This window comes from Rousettus aegyptiacus, unplaced genomic scaffold (genome assembly GCF_014176215.1).
Source record: "Rousettus aegyptiacus isolate mRouAeg1 unplaced genomic scaffold, mRouAeg1.p scaffold_m13_p_8, whole genome shotgun sequence".
NCBI lineage: Eukaryota > Metazoa > Chordata > Mammalia > Chiroptera > Pteropodidae > Rousettus > Rousettus aegyptiacus.
Window position 1 is genome coordinate 25,272,940 of NW_023416311.1, and position 22,208 is coordinate 25,295,147.

The 22,208-nt window shown below is 40.0% G+C and overlaps 1 pseudogene; it reads left to right on the forward strand.

The window, feature by feature from the left end:
• Window positions 1-2,818: 2,818 nt before the first annotated feature.
• LOC107514983 overlaps window positions 2,819-22,208 on the forward strand; it is a 34,606-nt pseudogene continuing 15,216 nt past the window's right edge.

The following is a 22,208-nucleotide window of genomic DNA, read 5'->3' on the forward strand; positions in this document are numbered from 1 at the left end:
AATTGGTTAAGTTGCATGACCTCATGGTTCAGTAAAACAAACAAAATGAAATGTTTATATACATAAATATAAAGCAAACACAACAAAGTAATATTAATTTTTGAATTTAGGTGAAGGTTATAGCATATAAGTGGTTACTGAATTATTCTTCCAACTTTTCTGCAAATTTGAAATTTTTTAAATACAAAGTTGTAAAAAAAATAATAGTTATAGGCATTGCTATGGGAGGAAAGGAGTCAGCTGTGAGTGGGTCTCTTTCCTTCCTACCAAGAAGCTAGAAATAAGATTACACACTGAGAGTTAAGCTATGAAATCATACAGAGTGAATCGGAGAAGAGCTTTTCAAAATCACATTAAAACAGAGTGACTCCCAGGCCCAAATAAACTGGACTAAAGATATAAACAAATCTAAAGAAAGAATAGACTCATCCGTGGAAGCATAGAAAAGAAAGGAAAAAAAATTTAGCAGTGACCACCCAAGCTCTGTCCAGAGGACAGGACACCTTATTAAATGGGCTTTAAATGCAATGGTCTCACTGGCAAGCGAGGCCCCTGTTAGAGATGTGGCTTTGGCAAGCTGTCAAGCCCCGAGGCCATTAAACTTTCAAGATTACATAATTTAAAACCCCTTTGATTAGATTCCATGTTCAATAGGAGACCTCCTGATTATTACGCGGCTTCCTACAGAGCTTGCCTCCAGGGAGAGCATGTGTTGCAAGAGGTCTTAAGTGTCCAATCCCTCAACGGTTAATAGTTCTCATGATAAATTATAAAATTGGCATTCTCATTTTACACCTCAGACTGCTATCTGAATGAGTCTTTTCCTGAGAGATGGATCCACAATTGGTGTGCAAACAAATTACATTTCTGAATCTGCAAGACTGAAAACTAGATTTCGAATGGTAAAGAATGTACCCCGAGACTGCAACCTGGATTTCAGCTAATGAAACCCAAATGTTTTGCTCACCTGTCCTAAGCAGTAAAGCTTGCATAATTTATCTAATCACCACACCACTTTCTTTTCATGGAAAAATATATTCTGACTTCAAAATTATTACCTTACAAATGAATATTTGAAGCATGACCCATGTGTAACTTGGAAGCTGCCGTTAAAGAATTGGAAGAAATTCCAGGTTAAAATGGAAGCTGTGCTCGTGCATGAAACTTCTCTCCCTCTCAAAATATACAGAAATACTACATAATGCATATGAATTTTAAAAATTCAAAATACAAGCTCAAAAGAAAATGAGGAACTCCAGGTGTCAGAAACATTACAGCAAGTATGAGTTGAAACTCTATGGCCACAGGAGTAACTAAACCAGACATGTGCCTTGCGGGTTGAGGTTTTAAATCCTCCATGGTGGCTGGAATTGAGGCCAACTTTCCATATTTGGCATAGGAGCTAGGTCTGAGCCCCTTAACAGGAACCAGGAACCAGGAATTTTTTTCTTTCTTTTGAAAGGGAATTAGAAAAACTTTATACATTGGCCCAAGCCCATGGCCCTTAAGAAAGATATCTACCAAATTACACTGCCTGAGAGTATGAGATGAACATTCTTAAACTGCTTACATAATGCAAAAACCTAAGCCAAGATGTAAATGTAAAAGTTTGCTGCTAAAATTTTCCTTCTTTTCCCAACAGAAATGAATACAAAAATTCACGTAAGAAAGCTTCTGCATGCCAGGACATGTACCACCTGTGTGAAAAATACTTCACACTGAAGATGTGGTCCAGACAACTCTTGAAGAAATCTAATGCTGTAGGAGATCATCATCAAACACAATAAATAGCCATACCCAGAGAATCACAAATAATAGGTCAATATAAATGGCACTTTAAAATAAGATTACTTAAAATGTACATATTTGAAGAAAGAAATAGAGTCAATCAGGCATGTAAAGGGCATAATGGAAACAAAAAAAAAAGAAATTAGAAAAAAATAAAAGTTATAGAAATAAAAAAATACAGTGATTGAGGGAAAATTCTTAATAGATAGGTTAAACAAGAGATTAGAGCTAGTCAAAGAGAGAATTAATGAAATGAAAGATGGAGCTGATGTAAACTTCCAAAATGAAGGAAAGAAAAATAAAAATAGAAAAGAAGAATGGAAAAAAATTATAAGCTCTAAGATACATACAAATGGAGTTTTAGGAGTACATAGAGACCATAAATGTAGCAGTTAGAATGCATTAAGCTACAAGTAATAGAAAGCCCAACCAATAGTGATTTAAACAGTTAGATATCTGGAAAAGAAGCTGTCCAAAACTGTAATAGCCGCTCACAGCATGCCAAAAACAAGCAAACAAATAAATATTTAAAGAAATTATAGGTAGATTAAGATATAAATATGAGAAGTAAACTTTAGTAGCATTAGAGTAAAATATTGGGAAATAATTATATGATTGACCATAAAAAATATTTCTACATACTTTAAAAAAAAAAAAAAACAGAAAAATCCATAGATTAAATATCAAAATTTAAGTTTCTTGAAGATGGAAGAAATTTGGGCAAAAATGAAAGCAACAGGTTGAGAGGAAATGTTTGCAGTCTATACAACCAACAAAAATTAATATCCTGAGTTTCTACAAATCATTGAAAAAGATAAAAGCAAATATAAAAAAAGACAAAGCTTAAAAAATGCAGTTCACATGGAGGAATGTAGACAATAAACATATGTCCTCATGATCACCGGGGAAATGCAAATAAAAACAATTAGATAAAATTGCACAGCTCTTTCCCTGCTGCCATGGAGTAGTACAAAGGTGAGGCTTGGGTGTTTTCAAGATTCGGCTCCTCCCGTAACCTACTACCGTGGCTGAGGAAGGCATTGCTGCTGGAGGGTGTAATGGACTTTAATACTGCTTTACAAGAGGTGCCGAAGACTGCTCTCATCCACAATGGCCTAGCACATGGAATTCACAAAGCTACCAAAGCCTTAGATGAGCCTAGGCTCATCTGTGTGATGAGTCTATGTATATCAAGTTGGTGGAGGCCCTTTATGCTGAACACAAAATCAACCTAATTAAGGTTGATGACAATAAGAAACTAAGAGAATGGGTAGGCCTCTGTAAAACTGACAGAGAGGGAAAAGTGGTTGGTTGGAAACCACTTTGGAAAGCGTTTGGTTGCAGTTGTGTGGTGGTTAAGAACTATAGCAAAGAGTCTAGGCTACAGATGTCATCGAGGAGTACTTCAAATGCAAGACACGAACAAAAAAAACTTGGTTTTGGTTTTTCATCTCTGGGTTATTTATTTATTTATTTTTGCAAGGAAGGGGCAATAAAATAAGGTTCTTGTTAGTGGACAAAAGATAATCATTGCAAAATAACTGGAAGCTATTTGTTTTCTCTTTGGTTTGTAAATGTAAGCCTAATCGCAATCGGCAAGTAACTTCAGTACTGGCAATTAAAACAGTGATTAAAGCAGAGATGTGCTTAACAATAATCTATTGGTGATAGCCAGGGTTTCTTGGGGTGGAGATTTATAATGACCATGACTTTGCCCACCCAGAAACTGTAGAAATGGTCTAAGGCTAGGTAAATATGAGTGTTAAAAATTTAGAATCTTACAGTTGGATGGGTCAATAGAAAAGTACAAAGATGGGCAGGATTGGATTTAGGCTATGGACACTAGAAGGTACACGCTGTCCAGGAGCACTTATGGACATGCCCATTAAGAAAGGTCAGAATATTCATTGTTTTCACTGACCTATATGTTAAGTACCAAAGCAAGGTAATGCTTCAGTGTACTCTAGTCTAAATTCAAGGAGAAATGGTGACCTACGTATTTTAAGATCAAGTTGGGTATTGTGGTATGAGAGAAATGTTGAGCCAGGTAGAGACTAATAGAAGTCTTGTAATTTCTGGTAAATCACCAACTACAGTACTTTGAATTTCTCTCCCCTAGTTGGCCAGCCTTGTTAGGGCATATATTGTGAAGCTGAATTCGACTCAGTTTGGTTTTGGGGGGAAAAAAATTGCACAATGCAACCTTTGGTGAGAATGTGGTGAAATGGTAAGTGGAAAGTTTAAACCTCACTGTAGGAGCTGCATTATAACACAGCCCCTTAGGGCAACTCGGCAGTGAGTAGTAAAGTTTAAACTTAATAATTTACTTCTAAGATTATACTAGAGAAAATTTCTCATGAGCTCAAGAAATGTTTTAGCAGCCTTGTTAATAACAGCAATAAATTAGAAAAAATTTAAATGCTCATAAAAAAAAGGAATGTCTAGATAAATTTGGACATATCCATAAATTACATATTTCTACTAAAACTGTTAAAATAAATTAACTAAATTGACATATGTCAATATGGATAACTGCCAAAACCCAACTGATGAATGAACTAAGAGGGATGGCTACCAAAACTCAAACCATGAGTAAAAAATAGTTGCAGAAAGACATACAGTGTGCATACTTTAATGACATTTATGTACATTTTAAAACATATGAATCAATCCATATACAGTTTATGGATAAATATGAAGTGGGAGTTTACCTTCCAAGGTATGATAATGTTTGCTTCTGTGGAAAGAGGGAAATTATATAAGGAAGGGATACAGATGGGACTTCAAATTTACCTTCTGTTTTGTTTTCTGGACACCTAAAACAATTATGATAAAAGCCAATATTTGTTCATAATGAATAGTAGGTGTGTTCCCATTTGTTAAGATATTCTCTATATTGTCTTAACCTTTATTCTTTCTAAATTAAAAAGAAAATCAAGAAGAAAACTTTTAAAAATAAAGGTGGTTATTTTTAGATATATTTTTAAAAGATTTGCTTTTAAAGGAGTAAGTACAAAGAATTCCTCCTATACCCATCAAATTATCTGTTCAGCTGTTTGTTTATCCACATAAATAATGTGGCTCAAACTTTCTTGTTGAGAATTCAGAATATTGCCTGAAAAGCCTTCCTTCTTCTCCCCTAAAAGCAATTTACTGCACTAAGCAACAATTGGCCATGTGACAGGAGTCAGAATGTGACACAGGGATGACGAGTTAAGATGTCCTGATGAATTGTTGTTTAATCTTAGTGAGCTCACTCAACTCTTGTTTTTGTGTTGGAAAGGGGTTCCAATAAATTATTCAGGATAACGCATCTCTCCTTTCCAAAAAGAACTGTATGTTGGAGTCAGCTCATATGCATAATCATAGACTCATACAAGCAGTATTAGGGCCAGCATTTAATCAGTGCCTTGACCAGACCTGGGACAAAAAGTCTTCTTTGATGCAATTGATATACATAATGTAAAAAAAATGGGGTTGCATAGAGTAAAATAGGCGAGACAGAGATTTCTGCTCAGCACAGAAATACGGAAGCACCCAGGTCACCTGTACGGGGTGCAGTGTGCCCTGCAAGAGCCAAGATTTCTCACCAGCTCCAATCCCCACCCTCAGCTCTCTACATTCTTACCCTTCCACCTGTGTGCCCAAGAGTAAACAGGCCCAGAGAAGAGATTACGGAGGGGCGGGGGAGAGCGGGGTGCAGAGTAGATGCAGTCAATTAACATAGGTCCAAAGAAGAAAGATGCTGTCTGTGTTGGAACTGAACAAAAAATCAGTTTTTTAAAAAAGTCGGTAATCAGGAAGATTTCTCTGCTCTTTGTCTATCCCTACTATTAGCCAACTGTGAGGTCTCGAGGCATTTTCAAACCCTCAGACTCTTACAGAAGATTAAGATGACATGACAGAAGCCCTGTGACATTTCTAGCAGTGGCCTAGGATTTAGGAGACCTGAATTCCAGTCCCAGCTCTGCCACTAACAAGGGAGGCACTAACCTGGGATATCTCTCTGGGACTCAATCTTTTCACCAGTGATAATAGGATGATAATACCCACCCTCTCTCTCTGGTGTGGTTTAAGAATTTTTTAGTCAATGTGTATAATTGGAGGGACTTAACAAAATGAAGCAAATACAGTGCAATAAGTTTGTTGTTTTAATGAAATGCCAGTTAAACATGCGCTTCTTACTTTAAAAGTCTAAAGAGAAAGTAAAATCAATTAAAAATTTTATCAAAAAAAAGGGAGGATGCTTTTAAATATAAGCCATGTGACTATCCAAGCCATAGATCCAAACACTCTAATCAAAGGAAGAGTTGGGGTGACTTGGGAGGTAAAGCTTGGACAAAAACAAGTTAGATCTTCTTGGCTACATTTTGACAAGTTGCAGTCTTCACTGGGTAACCAAAGAAGGCCAACCTGTTACAACTAAAAACAAAAATGAAACATGACACTCATTTTTAAATAGAATTAATTAATACATAGAATTAAATTAATAAATGAAATTGCTTATAACATGTAACTAGTTGGATTATTATAAAGATGCTCAATAAATATTGATCTAATTAATGAATGTTATATTTCAGGAATGCATTCTGATATAGAGAATGATTTCAATGATGGCAAAGGCTGTCAGAATCTCTAATAAAGAAAGCACCAGGACTGGTTTTTTTCCACCTGACTATTGTCCTCACCAGATCTAAAACTATACAAACTGTGCGCTCAAAATACTCAATGCACAGTTTAAATCATTAAATTGGTTGTGTTCCCAAGCTCTACCCTCCTCTAGCTTCATGTTTGTATTCTGCCAACAAGATCAAAGACTTCCCCTCTATAGTGGGTTAAATGGTGTCCCCCCAAAAATACATATTCGTGTCCTAATCCCCAGATGGTTATTCACACTTAATCCCTAGGTGTGAATAATATCATCCTATATGGCAAAAGAGTAAATGTTACCTGATATGGCAAAGGATGTAATTAAGTTAAATATCTAAAGAGGAAGCCCTCATCCTGGGTTATCTGGGTGGGCCCTAGAACAATCCCACATATCCTTTAAAAAGCAAGGGAGTTTTGGGACAGACACAGAACAAAAGAAGATCATGTGACCATCATTACAGAGGTTGAAGTGATATGGCCACAAGTCAAGGGACATTTGGAGCCACCAGAAACTGAAAGAAGCAAGAAAAGATGCTCCTATGGAGCCTTTGGAGGGAGTATGGCCATGCTGACACCTGGGTTTAACACTTTCAGCTTCCAAAACTGTGAGAGAATAAATTCCTGTTATTGAAGATGCCCAGTGTATAGCTATTTGTTATAGCAGCCACTGGAAACTAATGCACCCTCCTTTCACTAACCTACTTCTCCCCATCTGTAGCTTTATGAGAAAGGCCTCAACAATCCAATTACTTGGCTGGGAAGATCACCAGTCTTGTTCAAAGGTCAAGGACTGCTGTCTGGGTGCTCATAGTCCATGGCAGGCCCAGCGCGCTGCTCTGACTCATAGGCCTAAGTGAATCCTTGCTTCTGCCTCTGTATATGCAGTCCCCACAACTCTGGCTGCCTCCAGACACTGTCTAGCCTGGGAATCTACACATCAGAGCTCTGCTGCTGCTCTGGGGACTGCAGGTGCTGGCACTCCTGCCATTAAAGTTCTGTGGAAGAGACAATTGGCTCTGCCTGGCTGGCCATGTGTCTATTTATCATTCAGCCTGTCCTTTCCTGAACAGAATGCAAAACTCAGGCCTTAAACAAGACTGACACATATTCATGCTCCAAGCAGAACACCATGGTGACAGTTATCACTGAGAATAGATACCTGCAAAAAAAATGATGGCGTGGAGATATCTATAGCCCCCACATGATGGAGACTTGAATCACAATTCCATCCATGGCTAGAGAAATAGCTTAATAAATCCCAAACTGAAGTTTATTTTAGGAATCTGGCAAATGGAGTCGAAGTCTCAGTCTACTGCCCAGAATGACACTGAGCTTGCATGGTGTCAGCCATCTCCCAAGGAGCAGGATGAGGGTTTGTTGATTTTACAGATACAAGAAACTGAAGTGTGAAATATTGTATATTGGCATTGTTTATTTATTATTTATACCCACCTGTTATCTTGATAATAAAGCATCTTAAAAGAATATAAAAATAACATCAAGGGGGAAAATGGAGGAAACAGTAAATATAAATGAGGGATACAGTGGTCATAAGTTGAAAACATCAAAACAACCCACATACTTACTATGATAAACCAATGAATTTCATAAGTAATGTGAAAGATGAAGACTAAGCAGTTAATATCTGTGAGATGAAAAGAATTACTGAAGGAAAGTATTTTTTCTTTATACTGAAGTGAAGTGGCCACTGTGCTGTGTAATGAAGCATATCCTCAACAGCTTCTCAATAGTGGACATGACGAGGAGTCTTGTGGGCACTTTCTTTCTCCGATGGTGCAAAGCGGCCCTTGAGATCTCATCAGGAGTAAATGCAGTTCATGGGGACAACATGGTAAGGGAATCACCAAAGCAGAAAGAGAGCAAGTTTCTGGGCCCCTAGTCCAGTGCTCATCCCTAGTTATTAATAAGGCTAGGATGAAATGAAGCAGGACAAGGAAAATATTTATGTAAGGACAGCGATTTTCTCCAACCAAAGTCTGAGAATGAGATGGGATTAAAAAGATAGCTCATATGTCAAGACCATGACGGTCGAGGGAAGACTGAGGAAAAATCATTCCAAACCGAAGGAGACAAAAGGGATGTGACAGTCTAATACAACACATGTTTTTGGCTAGCAAGGGTGTAATTGAGACAATCAGTGAAATTTGAATGTAATCTGGGCATTAATACTAACTTTCTGATTCTAATGCCTGTATTATGGTTCTACAGGAGAGCATACATGTTCAGAGAAATTACGCACGAGAATATCTAGCAGTAATGGAACATCAGGACAACTTACTCTTATTAATTAAGAAAAAAAATAGTTTTGATTGTACTTTCAACTTTTCTGTAAGTTAAACAATATTTCAGAATTTGAAAATAAATTTTAAAAATTCAGCTCAAAAAAATGCATGGAATGAATAAATTCAACCTGTACAGATACAGCCAAAGGAAGTGTCTTTCAGGAGTTGACACAAGGGATGGAAGAGAAGGATCGGAAACACTCGTGTGGGAGAATGGCCGCTCACAGAGGCCCAGCTTCAATCAGCTAGAGGAGAAGGAAGGCAGGAAGCCGACGCTATTCTCCATTTTCATAACGAGTCCTGAGTTTAACAAATTTAAAGTGGGTCAGGACTGCAAAGGAAGGAACATGTTATCCCCCAGGCCTCAGGAATTTAGTCAAAGTTAATAATAGGCACTCTAGCTCAAAGCTACACAAACAGTTCCAAAGCCAGGCATTATGTTCCCAATTCCAAAGCTGTCAATAGCTCTCACTATGGCCTATCTGTCATCTCAGACTGTTCTTTTTTGAGCATTGAGCTAAAGAAGCAGCTAATGTTGAGACAGAATTTAAAATTGCCACTAAAATGTGAAAGAAAGAGTCCAGCTAACCCTAGACATCTGGTATGTGGAGGGTTGGTGGGATAGGTCCTATGAAGGTCAGTTGAATGAAAAAGCCACATGGAAAAGAACTGCAAAATTTGACTCTAGGGCAATGGTATGCTCAGAAGAGAAGGAGGTATTCTGAGTAGGATCATCTGTCTGTCACTTTGACGAGCCAGGTCCCCCTGGCTCTCGTCTCTGCCGTGAGGGAAGGGATGTTGCAGTGAAAAGGCCAACTTCATTTGGAATCAGGAAGGCCCACCTTCTCCTAAGTCATGTGACCCTTTACACCTACATGCCATTACTTATTCAACAAAGCCATTTCCCTGTGTTAACATGTAAGAGCAGCGTAATTTTAGGCATTTGCTGATTACAGCTGCTATACATGGGGAAGGACATAAATATGCAACTGTCAAACTGAGTGTCTCATAATCCAACTATGAACAAGGAAAAGAGAGAAAGAGCCTTTCTAGGACAGATATGTCTGGCTTAAAAGTGGCTGTCTCAGTGACAGGCTAATTTCTCCTCTCTTTTCTAATAATGATTCATTCATTACCTGATGTAGAATGTGAGTTGTCTGAGTGTTGCAGGAGCTAAGAGTGGAGAGCAATTTTGTGTTGACAGAGTTTTCCTGTTTTTCACGATCTCTGTTCAGAATGTTTACTTCGTAGCCTTGCTCATGTTTCATGATGCTTGGCTTGGCTTTCTAGATTAGTGGGCCCTTCCAATAATCTGTCAGCCAGATTATTCCTCTGTGAAGTTCCCTCAAGACAACAAAATGCCATGGATCTCATGGATCTGAGCAAACAGATCCTGGCATGGGTGTGAAAATGTCAGACCTCAACTTCAGTCCTGGCAGCGTCCGTGCAGATGCAGTGGCCAACAGTAGTGGTTCTTAATGTGTTTGTTTCCTGTGGTCAAATCTCTGGGTCATGAGGTGATGGACCCCCAGCCTGTCCTTTGCTCATTTTTTGGGTCAGCTTGGACCATGATACAGATAAGCAGATACCGAAGTGCTGCAAACCAGCCTCACACTGGTGCCTAGGGCAGGAATCACAGTCAGGAACCCAGTTCGGCTCCACATTCCCAAATACAGTGGCACTCCCAGGCAGGGGCTTGGCTGCAGCACGAGACACCCCTCCCTGCTCTCCCTGGCTGCTGTAGAAGTCAGAGGCTGAGCCCTAAATTCTGGGGATGGACTGAGACAAACAAATGAACGCTCAGATGGAACATGGGGAAAGAAAAGAGGGCCATCTGTTAGTGCATCATGTAATATATAGCATAATATAAACACCATATAATATTAAGTCTAATATGTATATAATTATGATATATAGGTTTTCATTTTACCATCAACTATTCTTTAAAAAGTGCCCCACAGTAGGCAATTAGGAACAATCAGACTGATGAGTCCTCTGTTTCTCTCTCGATATTACACTGTGATCCTATGAATCCCTCACTTGGAAAAATCAAGGCTGCATGTGGTTAAGCCAGTTCTGGTTGACTGCTTATAGTTGCTGCATAATCATCGAGATCCTTTACACCACAAAAAGGATCACTGTCCATTCATTCAACATGAGATTGCAGCCTGATGTTTGTACCATTTTATCCAACATGCCCTGCAGATCTTGCCTTCTTCTCTTCTCCTCCCTCCCAGAAAAGTTGACAGGACTATGCAGGGCCCTCAGCTCTTGGCTGAGATCCTCCAAGGAAACTACCAGATCTAATTTTTTTTTTCTAAATTTCACCCGTTAGGAGGCACAGCCCTGACTGCTACTGTAGAAACTCTCTGATGACTTCACAAACAAGATAGCCATGCCAGATGTCACTTCCTAGAAGGTGAAGTTGTAGACAGTAAAGTTCCCTGATCTCCTAACCAACCATGTTCCCTGAGCCTCCCTACCTTCGGTCCACCCTCTGAACTCCCCACTTACAGCCACTAGACAGCTTCCTGTCCAAGCTCAAAATTCTTTACAATCTGACCCCAACCTCTCATCTCTCACCACTTTCTGCATCCTGTCCTTTACTTCAGTCATATAAAACTAAACTCCGTTCCACAAACACACCATTGTTAGGTCTCATGGCCTTTGCACATGCTGTTCTTTCTGCCTCAAATTCCCTTCCCTTTGAGCAATGCCTATTCAACTTCCAAGGCTAGGTCCAAATAACATCCCCGGTGCTGCCCCACTCTGGGTCACCACTGCACATTTTTCATGCTGTTGGCACAACTCTAATCGCACTGTGCTGTAAATTCATTTCTCATCTGTTCCCGAGTTTCTAAAACCAGGAGTATAGTTCATGTTTCTGGTTTCTTCAGGAGAGCCCAGCACAATGTCCAGTACAAATTCAGTCAACTAACACTTTTGAATAAACCAGAATTTGAGGAGTGCGTTTTCAATTACAAAGGACTTCCCCGCCCATCTTCCAACGGGGCTGTGGATGGTACCTATCCTGGTGCTTTCAGTCCTGAGACAGCCATATTCAGATTTCAGCAAAGGTCAGCGGGCCCAACTATTTCACTGATCAGTGAATGCTGCATCTACTTTACCCTCCCATGTGTTTAGGAATGAGCTAATTAGCATGGGGAATTCAAAAGCAAGACCTTGCTTTGAAAGATTTGCATTCCAGGACTCACATAAGCAAAACAGTAACAGAAAGGTACTTGGCAAATCACTTGAGTTAAAAAAAGGTAGGAGCAGTGATTTGAAATTTTCAAGTCCTGATACATCTGTGGATTGTGTAATCAATTTGGTGAATCATGACTAAAATTTTGAAATGAAATGGAATGGAATGGGATGGGGTAGGGCAAAATAGGATAGCACAGTATCGGATTGCATGGAATAGACCATATCAGACCTAGTACATTAGAGCTAATAAGGGTATTATATGAGTGTTCTGAGTCATAATAGTGTTTCTTACTATGTGTCATGGTCAAAAACATTTGAAAACCACTGTGTTAGAACTTAAATGTCAGTAGGGGATACAGCGATGACACAGTTATCCAAAGTGCCTTACATAAGAAATTTGCTCCCAAAAAGAATGGAGAAAAAAGGAAAAAATAAAGAGAAAAATAGGGAGTGATCTATGATCAAAGGTTAGAAAAGTTCCCTGGTAATGAGTTGTCAAAGATATTTTAAGGATGAGATGCCTAATGTTCAATTAGAGGTTATTTTTGCAAAAACAGGAAAGATGGCAACAGATATGAAGGGAGAAGAGCTCACGGTCAAAGGAGAGTAAATACTAGAAAGTTGCACAAATCTTAGTGAGGACTTCGAACAGTCACAGGGAGAAAATAGGGGTCCAGGTTTCTTCTGTTGGTCTCAAGAATGTTCCAAGTCTTCTGTGCCTATTCATACTGCCCGGAGGTGAGGAATGCCACAGGTTACAAAGACAGAAAGCTAAATTTGGTGCCACTCCATCCAGCCAGATATCCCTCTATCTTCTTTTACAGAAGCCATTCAGATGCCACCACATACATTTGCAGAGATGGAAATGTTGCTGTTCCCTGCAACTGCTATCTCTCCATCAGTTATTACCCTGAGGCCACACAGAACAAGTCTGATATGGTATCTCTCTGAATCCTGAGTGCACACTCTCTGTTCCCTACCCCAAGTCTTCTCTTCTTCTGATTTAACAGCCACAAATCCCCCAGGTTTTCCTTGGAAGTCATGCCTTCTATTCCTGCTCACCAGCTGGTCACCCTCATCCAAACACACTCCACTTCATCCATGATTCCTTTACAGTGCTTTAGTTATGGGTGGCCGTGCACAGAATCAGAAGCCTCAGCCCCCTTGTTTTAGATTCTATACTTGCATCAAGGCAGTCCGAGGTCCCAGGAATAATTGTGGCTGGTGGCAATCATCAAGTTTGTCTAATTAAGCTCGTAGGAAGTAAGAAATGTATGCACGTCTTGCCCAGCTGCCCCATGGCTTTCAAAGCACGAATTCTCCTTGCTAATTCAATATAAAGAGTCTATTTCCTCTAAGGATCCTAACAACAGAAATGTGATTTCCTGCAGCTTATTCATCATAACCAAGTTGTGCCATAACAAAACAATTCAATGTTCCTATGGTTATATAATAGTGTTGTTGCTATTTTCACCCAATAAACAGTTTCACGGAACATTCTCTTGGTCTGAATTTTTGAAATCTTGATATTGATTGAGAATCAGCTTTGTATAACAGAAAGAGGAATAGGCATGAGTGAGGCTGCCTCAGCTCAAAGCCTGGCTCTATTGTTTTTCAGCTCTGTGATCATTATAAGTGACTTGACCTTGACCTCTCAGTGCCTCAGTTTCCTCATCTATAAAGAAGAGACAATGAAAGAAGCCATTGTCTCTTGTGAGGTTTGCATGCAGTAGTACATGTGAAGTGCTCAGCACAGGGCTTGGCACCAGGTAAGTGTCCAGTAAGCACAATGACAATTTAGTCTATTGTCCAAATTGGGGTATTCTAAGAGTAAAAAGGAGCACTATTAAAATTATATTGAGACACAGTATTAAGTGGGATGTAGGGCACACCTGTCAGCGCGCATCAGCCATGATGATGATGATGACGATGATGACATTCTTCATACTCGAGCCCTCATTTCCCAGACTACAAAAGAATGATGGTAATATCTGTGTTCTAGGATTATTGAGAGGATTATTCAGTATACAGAAATTAGCTGGCACAGAGTAGTCAATCAATACATAGCAACTTTTTAAATATAATTTTTATGGCTTCTAGCCCAAAGCTCATTTTCTTTATGAGGTACTGCTTCTGACATCATAAATGAAGGTGGGGAATCCTGCATCCCATGGCTTTATATCCAAGTATAACCAGTTAATATCTGAAGAGGAAGGAAGAGGCATGCACTGAGAGTCAATCTGAGTCCTTTCTTGGCTCCAGCTGATGAATATAAATGATTTGAAAATTAAAAAGCCATTAGGTTATTAAAAATATCTTCTAAGAACAATCTTTCAATAAATTCTTTTCATGCTTAAAAACCCAACTAGCAAAAATATAAATGGTAATACAGGCCATCTGAAAAGTCAATAACCAGATATAATGGTCAATTTCTCTGATATTATTGTCTAATTAAGCAATTTTGCTTTAGTCAAGATTGCATTTAACTGAGTCAGTAGAGTCTAAAAGTGATGTAGAACCAATTTCTTTGAAGCTAAGGAGGAAAAATAAAGCTTTAGGACAAGGAGGAACAGATTCTGATTTATGTTTTGTGCTCAACTGGTTGACTTTCCGAAGTGTGATTCAAGGGCTAAAAGAAAGCCTGTCAAGTGAGCCAGGGGCTTCAGGAGGCAGCAGCATTCTGCAGGCTTGTGTACTTAGGAGATGGGGATGCTGTCTTCATGGCCTCTTGCCCATAGAAACAAGAGGCTCTGAACGGTTCTCACTCAGTTCAGTGATTCTCAGGGTTTGAGGAGCTTTTAAAAATCCCCATGCCCAAACCCCTCCCAGACCAATCAGTTCAGAATCACTAGGAGTGAGACAGCAGCCACAGTATTTTTTACAGTTCCCCAGGAGATTGTGATTTGTACCCAAGGTGAAAGATCACAGTTCTGGATGTTTCCTAAAACATTTGTAAGCACCAGTCAGGTGGTCAAAAATTCCTTAAGAACATAACCTTTCCAGTGCCCTGAAGAGCAAATTCAGTGAGCAGATTCTCCCTGTAGTTCACCAACACCCCTGAGGGTCCTGGGTGGATGGTGAGGAGCCACTCTGCATAAAAACTGCAGCATGAAAGATGGATGTTCCTTGTGTTGAAAGCAAAACTTATATGGGTGAGTGTGATAGTTAATTTTATGCGTCAACTCAACTGGGTCACTGAGTTCGAAGATATTTGATCAAACATTATTCTGAATGTTTCTGTGAGGATGTTTTAGATGAGATTAATTTTGGAATCAGTAGAATAAGTAAGCAGATTGTCTTCCCTAATGTTGATGGGCCTCATCCAATCAGTTGAAGACCCACATAGAACAAAAGGCTGACCCTCCCCCAGAAAAAGAGGATTCCTTCTGCTTGACTGTCTTTGAGCTAGGATATTGGTTTTCCTACTTTTGGACTTGAACTGAAATACCAGTTCTTCTTGGGTCTCAAGCCTGCCAGCCTTCAGACTGGAACTACACCATCGTCTCTCCTGAGGCTCCAGCTTACCTACTACCTTTAAAATCTTAGGACTTTCAGTCTCCATAATCACTTCAGCCAATGTCCTATAACAAATCCCTTTCTATATTCATGTATACATCCTATTGGTTCTATTTCCCTGGAAAACCCTGCCTAATACAGTGAGTCTGCTCTTTACTGCTGTTCCCCAACTACTCACCTCTCTAGAAACTGCAGCCTGCCCCTGAACCAGTGGCATACCTGGCAATGAAGGTGTGAAAAGCAGCTTCCAAGGTGGCCCCTGATGATCCCCAACTCCTAGTGTTCACATCCTTGTGTAGTCCCCTCCCACACTGCAGCAGTGTTAATCTGTGTGACCAATAGCATAAGGCAGACTGAACAGTGCGTTGCTTCCTAGGCCAAGTTCTACAAGGCATTGTGGGTTCAGCCTTGCTCTCTCTTGGATTAGTCACTCTGGAAAAAGCCAGCTACCATGTTGCAAGGACATTCAAGCGGCCCTATGGACAGATGCACATGGCTAGGAGTCAAGGCCTGTCACCAATGGACAGCAAGGAGTTGAGGTCTCCTTTAATAGCCATGTGAGTACATTTAGAGGCAGAGCCTCTGCTCCAGTTAAGCCTTCAAATGATCACAGCTAATGGCATCAATTCCTACCCTGTTCTCCATGCTTACCTCCCACAGCAGCAAATCGTGTCACCTCTCTCTGAGAAAGATGCCATGAGTCCATCCATTTCTCTGCACTTCTTCAGTCTCCTCCTAGTTCATGCCACTGTTGTGTCTCCTGACTCGTCTCTCTACTTCTGCTCTTATGTTCCTTCCAGTTGTTCTCCAAATAGTACCCAGAGAGAATTTTCTAAAACAGAGGTTATATCAAAGACTTCCAAAATTTCCCAGTTCCTATCACTCTTAGTGACTCAGCAACTTATTTAATAGCACCCCTAGTTCAAAAGGAATACCTAACATTCTGGTTTGTTAGGGTCAAACAACTTAATAAGTATTTATATCCTAACAATTAAGTAGCCATGTGAAACAACGTAAGACATATAAATAGAAAGAAAAAAAATAGTATTTTTGTATCATGCTTAAATAACCACAATTGTGTGTGCACCTGTTGGGCACTGCATAACCCCTAAGACACTGCCATCCTCATTTCCTGTTCCATGTCAATTGTGGCTTTTATCACAGCAACTGCCAACCCTAATGATAGGATCACATGGGTTTTTCTTGAGTCTAATCATGCTGCTCAATTCTACAGCAAACGATACTGACATAATCAAAGCTGAGAAGACTTTTCTATAATTCCAAAAGAAAATGTAAGTATTATAAACTTACAAATGATAATGTGATGCAGGGGGAGGAAAAGGAAAGAACAGAAGTATGAACTATCTACATTTATAGGTTAAAAATTAGTCGTGGAGTATTTCACCCAAGGGTTATGACGGGAGCCAGTAGAACTGAACATTGAAAGTTAGTTGAGTCTGTATTGTGAGCCTTAGGGGGGATGTGGGAAAGACTTCCTTTTTGTTTCTGTACACTCTCTTTTATATCCTTCCAAACCACTTTCTTTAATCACATGAATGTTACTTTTATAAGGAAAACAAAATCATATATTTCCTTCCACATGGGTTTTAATACTCCCTTCTACAAGCCGCCTTTCCATCCAACTTCCTTCCTGACAAACCAATTTAGTGACTTTTTATGTATGTGCCAGACATGGTGTTTGACTCATAAGGTTTTTTGCTAATGTCCTTTGTCAGATTTTTGGTGCCATTTCTCATATGGTTTCTGTATGTGACTACTACGAATACGACTGCTAACTCCTCTATCTAACTCCTTAGCTTCTAGAAGACAAAGAGTATGTCTTAAGTCTTATTAAAATGAGTCCCCTCTCTGTGCCCATATTAGGGCCACCTACAAAAGATATCCTATAAGTAGTTGTTTTCTGACCCCGAGTCCATTTGTCTACCAAGAGAGAAACTGAGTATTAGCCTCAAGGGAACACAGCATTTACTTGTCTTCTCCACTGGACTCTATTCTCCTTGAGGGTAGTCCTTAATTTTTATTCATTCTCAAGTTTTTAGAGACCGATAGATGCTACTCAATAATACATATAAAAACTACTCAGTACCTGAGTGTGAAATGAGTAAATGAATGAATGAGTGAGTTCAGAAAGTTGGAGGGAATGTCATCTAGAACCAAAACTCCTTGCTGCTTACTGAAAAAATTACCCAGCAGTGCTCCTCCTTCAAATTCTATTGTTGTTAACCTCTGCCATTAAACAGTGAACACTTTTGTCTTTATCTACCATGTATTTAAAATACTATCTATAGTATTTAAAAGAATCTATGTTAGAGACCACTATACATTTATCAAATGTCCTCATTTGAATCTGAGTTTGTCTGAAAAAGAAGAAAGAGTTCTAGATTTCTTCTCTTTTTTCTTTTTTTTATTTTCAGTTTATTTTAACTCACCTTAGTAACAACACCCAAAATTTCATCCAGAATGCAGTCAGATTCTCTCTCTCTCTCTCTCTCTTTCTCTCTTACCCCCCCCCCCCACATACACACAGGACATCCATTGAAAGTCCTGATGATCTGTAAGATGTTATGAAAAATTTTCTTTGTGTGACATATCTTCGAAGTCTTCTCTGAGATGACCCTGAACCCTTGAAATACTTCAGGCTGAAAGCTATTACCTGTGCTGAGTGCAACACTGTCTACCTCTTTCCAAGAAGTAGTATTCTATGTTGCCTTTGGAGGTAAGAAAACCTCCAGTTATTAGGATCTGACAGTGAAAATATACTAGCAATTCTACCATATTATCCCAAATATATTTCCTTGCAGAATTGGGGCTTCCAACAACACCCCATTTTATACCTGTTGAATATTGTTCTCAGCAAAAGGGCCAGTAGGAAGGTCACTGGCTGCCACCATTTATCAAACATCTGTCTTTGTCAGACACTGTACTACATATATAAAGAATCTAAGAAAATGGAAACACGGTACATGTCACTTAAGGATCAGGAATTTCTCCCTTGATAATCCGTCTATAGATAAGCAACAGAACCCATCTTTACTGTTGACTGGTTGCTTGCACTTTGGTGGCTCTGTCCACCTCCTTGTCTTCCACACCAGAAGAATCCAGGTGTCCAGTGTCCAACATCTGCTCATAATCTGGGCTGGAGGGTGGGGGTGGCGTGTGGAAGGCAACTAAACATGTGTCACTTTGGAAGGAAGATTAATCAGGTTCAGCCATCCTCCACTGTAGATTGAAGCAATAAAATCCAATTTCTACAGAGTCCATGTGCAATGAGGGAGCAGGTGTGGGAGTCCTCCCTTTAGTTAACTTGTTCCCAGGCACCCTCCTCCACATATATGGACCCATACACCTATAGTGACCACAACTTAAACAGCAGAGAAGACTCTGCATGTCCCACAGCCCTATGCTTTCCCCCCATCTTTCTTCTTTCCTCAGATTTCATATTTTTTTCATCTGCCATGGTGTCATTTTTTCTGCTCTGCTTGGTAAAGAGAGGATAATGTTTCCATGCTGGGAGGAAAGGAGAGAGAGAGAAGAACTTGAGAGGAGAGGGCTTTTCTGGTTAGGTCTCCAGGCTGAATATCTGTAAAAAAAAAAAAAAAAAGTAATAATAATGATAATAATAAAATACTCAATCAGATGACTTGTCCTATAAAGTTTTCTCCTTTGCCAACATATCCTTGGATAAAGACAATCTGAACAGATGGTGGGTAGAGAAATGATACCCCAAACATACAAATATTCTGTTGTTATCATCATTGCTGTGGGCTTTACATACATTATTTCATTTAATCCACAAATGAACTCTGCATTATCATCCTTATTTCACGGGTGAAAAAAATTACTCAGAGTTTGCTGGATCATTCTACTGTCGATTGTGTTGACTATGTTTCCCATAACCTCCTTCCCATCTCTGAGTTGGAGACAGCCACGAGAGGAAGTTGTGCAAGGTTTAATGGGACAAAAGCAAAGTGAAACAGGGGCCATTGCTCTCTGAAGGATTTCAGAGTCAGATTTGGTGACAAAGAGAAACAGAAATGCCCAGCAGATTCTAGCTTATTCTTCCTATCTTTCGTTCCACATCCAGCTCTTCTTCCCAAATGCTAACTCTGCTGACCAACAGTGACTGAACCTGCCTACCGCCAGCTGTTGGCCAGCAGATTCTCAGAGGTAGTGTCTTCCAGTAGACCTCTACATGAGGTCCCCATTGCTCATATGGTCCCATTTCAGCAGCTGGATATGCCTGACCTCCTCAGCACCAGGGCTTTATAAGGCTAGTTAGCGATTTCTCAGATCCTACAACTCCTCTTATGAATTTAAAGGTTAATTCCTATAATATATTTCTTATTCCAAATATATCTAGTTCCGCTTCCTAGACTTAACTCTAATCAATAAAGAGAGATTAAATAATATCCAAAGGTCATCCTAAGAGGTAGCAGAGCCAGATGTCAAGTAGGTATGAAATTAATCGTTAGTGTCAAGGGTGGAATCACAAGTGCAAAACTCATCCAACCCAAGCACTGGCCCCATGCGAGCCCCTGGGGCTCCAAACATGTTGCTCAAGTTCATGACTAGCTTCAGCTTGAGCACTGCAGGTCTTGGTCCCAGAGTATCCCATCCAGTGGTGGCATCTGGTGTCCAGAGACAGAAAGTGAAACCCTAAGTTTTGTGGACACTCATCCTGTCCATGAGAAGACCCCATCGATGTCCAGATAACAAGAGGCATTCTTCCTTTTGCTTTCTTTCCAAGTATGAAGACAGAACAGCTATCGGAATTCAGCCAAGCAGGGATACCACCTCCATTTGGAAACTGAAATATGAGGCACAGGAGGTAGACTTCAAGAATAAGAAGCAGTTGAACACCAGGCCCATTTTCCAAACCCCACCTGGGGGCAGGCTGTGGCTACTAAGTACCTGCCTGCCCTGATGAAACTTATCTCAGGAACCAAGAAGACTTTAGGAGGAAGCTTTAGTGACACCTTCAGGAAGAGGGTACCTAGGGTAAGGTAAGGAGGGAGGCATGATACCCTTGGATTTTCCAAAAAGAGCATACTGAGCAGCACGGCACCATAACTGAGAGCTCAGACCTCAGAGATGAACAGATCAGGAGAAAATAGGACACTTGTTACTCATGGAACCCAAACCCTCTGTGCATGAGAAGTGAAGGACTCCAGGCTTGTTGTAGAAGACATCCTGTGTTTGATATTGGACCACGAAGTGGCAGCAAAGCATTTGTACTAGAAAGTCTGAGCAAACTGGCTGGCCTCGCAAATGAAACCTTTGATACAGATGTCTTCTTTGCCCATCCCCATCTAGAAACCAACCATCCCTCACACTCACCTGTCTGCCTCTACTCACCACTCAGAATCAACTCAATCTAGTTTGTCACCATATTCTCAGGCTTAAAATCCTAGTTAGACCATTTCTTTTTGAGACTGTTTCCTCCTCTACAAAATGAGGATAAAAGTAGTATCTATCTCAGAGCTGACCTGATTTAATGGTGTAAACGTCTAAGAATATACTGAGCTCACTATAAAGGTTTCATAGATGTTAGCCCTTGTTAAGTACTTACTGTTTTCCAGGCATAATCAACAGCTGCAACAAGCATAATCCTTGACCCCCATCAAGGGCTGGTGGAGACTCTGTTATGCATAGCAGCACCCCAGCATAGAGGCCACATAATATTATGTCTACCAAGCCAACAAGCTGATCCTTACAGGCAGCCACATTTGAATTCTGTTATGGGTAAAATTGTGTTCCTCTTCCCCTCAAAAAGTATGTTGAATTCCTAACTACCGGCACCTCAGGATATGACATTTTTGGGGGAAAGTAAGGTCATTAGAGTGGGTCCTAATCCTGTATGACTGGTGTCCTTATCAAAAAAATAAATTTGGACACAAAGACAGACACGCACAGAGGGAAGACAATGCGAAAACACAGAAGAGATGACCATGTGACTGCAGGGTTGCAGCTACAAGCCACGAAACACTAAAAATTGTGATAAAAGCTAGAAGATAGAAGCAAGGCTTCCCTAGAACCTTCAGAGAGTATGGCCATGCCAACACCTTGATTTTGGACTTCTAGCCTTCAGAACCATGAAACAATACATTTCTGTTGTTTCAAGCCACCCAATTTTTGGTACTTTGCAATGGCAGCCCTAGGGAACTAATATAGACTATGGCCTTGACCCCTAATATAGACTATGGCCTGGACTCTGTGGGGGCTTACCTCTCACTTGTCATGGGGATGAGGAAGCAGAAGGATTCAGTCATCAAAGAGAGCAAGAAGAAAATGAAAACATAGAAAAAAAAAAAAGACATAGAGAAAGCTGATCCTGGTTGTTATTTGATTCTCTGCTAGGTCTCTTCTTAAGGGCTGAGTGAATTCCTTCCCAAAACTCTGAAAGTACCTTTGTGTCCTTGTAATAAATTTTCCTTTAGGTTATAATGTGGCTCCAGTAAGTTCTTACTATTTGCAACCAAAGAAACATAAAAAATGCAACAGCGAAAAACAACAACACACACACACACACACACGATGTACACAATGGTCACTGTGGTTCAACATTATAAGTGCCACCTCCAAGACCTGGCAGAGTGTGAGCACCAGGGATGTAAAGTGGATAGGGGCTCCCCCACATGACAGTGGAAGGAGGCTTCCCATAAAGGTGTCCATTCTCCTGAACTTCACGGGATGCCTGGAAGTTGACCAGCAGAAGCAGCATTC